The sequence below is a fragment of the Wyeomyia smithii genome, chromosome 3 (genome assembly GCF_029784165.1).
Source record: "Wyeomyia smithii strain HCP4-BCI-WySm-NY-G18 chromosome 3, ASM2978416v1, whole genome shotgun sequence".
NCBI lineage: Eukaryota > Metazoa > Arthropoda > Insecta > Diptera > Culicidae > Wyeomyia > Wyeomyia smithii.
The window spans coordinates 88,161,569-88,162,983 of NC_073696.1; positions in this window are offsets into that span (position 1 = coordinate 88,161,569).

Here is a 1,415-nt window from a genome sequence, read left to right on the forward strand (position 1 = left end):
ATAAAGTGTATATTAAATAATTTTCTATGGTTGATTGATTTGTTGAACTCCAAGTTAACTCAAGGTCGCAGTTTCATTCTAACAAACCTTCAAGCATTCGTGAAAGGTCATGCGTTAAAAAAGGATGTATGTGATGATCGCAAAAAGGATGTATGTGATGATCGCAGAACGCCATCTCTACGAATTATTTAAATTAAATTCTCCCTAAACTGATAGAGTCTATAATAGCGCTTGATTCGGTTTAAAAAAACAGATCAAAAATTAAATTGAATTAACACGACAAATGAGTTTAGGGAAAGCGAAATTTATCATAGAGATTGCAGCTAGTCATGCAAAAGTTTGCTGCTCCCTTGCCAGTGAAATTGGTTGGAAATGATTTGTTGAACAGTATACACTAGAACCATTCATTCATTCTCTGCCAGATTGATGGTTCGCGGCATTTAAAAAATGTCATAAACATCATGGACTGCAATAATCCCAGTGAAACGAGTACAACATAAATTATTTTAGCCTGAGCAACATTGGCTAGGAATCACTTTTTCGCAATGGTTGGCTTGCTTCAGTTTAGTTTCTGTATTTGCGTTGAGTAATATTTTATGCTTTTCGAAAGTTATACACAGTGACATGTGTTGCTCGTTCCGTACAGTAGAATGAGCATGTATAGAACGCCAGTGTAGGTGCAGTTCCTGTGGTAGGCGCCACCCATTGGCCCATAGGTGCGAGTTATTGAAACGTGGACTTCAATGTCAAACCATACGAGAGCCTCAACTAAGGAAGTTTACATGTAGCAGGAGGAAAGTTTGACAGAGTAGCTCTCGTATCTCTTCAACATGCGTATCACAATAAAACAATGGTTTCATTGTCATTCTATATTTTCTGATTCTATTTTCCGGACAAAGCGAGGAAATTGCGAATAGAGCCATCAATTTCGAAGCTGCAATATAGGCAACACATATAGTTTAACCTTTTGCACCGTCTATGGGATACTTTCTATATATCACCTTGTGCTGGCGAGTCAGTCCTATAGTTTTTCCCATAATGTTTAAGGACTATGCATCAGTGATCTTCGGTAATACCCAGAGTATTATAAACATTTTAGAATAATGTAAAAAGGATTATTGTTTTTTATTAATAAAACGAACTCCTTTAATAGTTGGAACACAAATCGAACGGATCGGATTGTTGTTGTTTCGAGTGGGATTTTTTACCCATCTAAATTCTGTTACTTTGTAAAAATTAACCTAAGTGCATATCAAATATCACGTTGGAAAGATCTCTGTTCATAAAATGTTAAAAGGTTTATTTCCAGTATAAAAGGTATGAAAGGTTTATTTCCAGTACAGCATCAAACAGCAACCGTTCAGAGATAGAATATATTGGCAATAAACAACGTCGAGTAGCGCAGCACGCGGTCT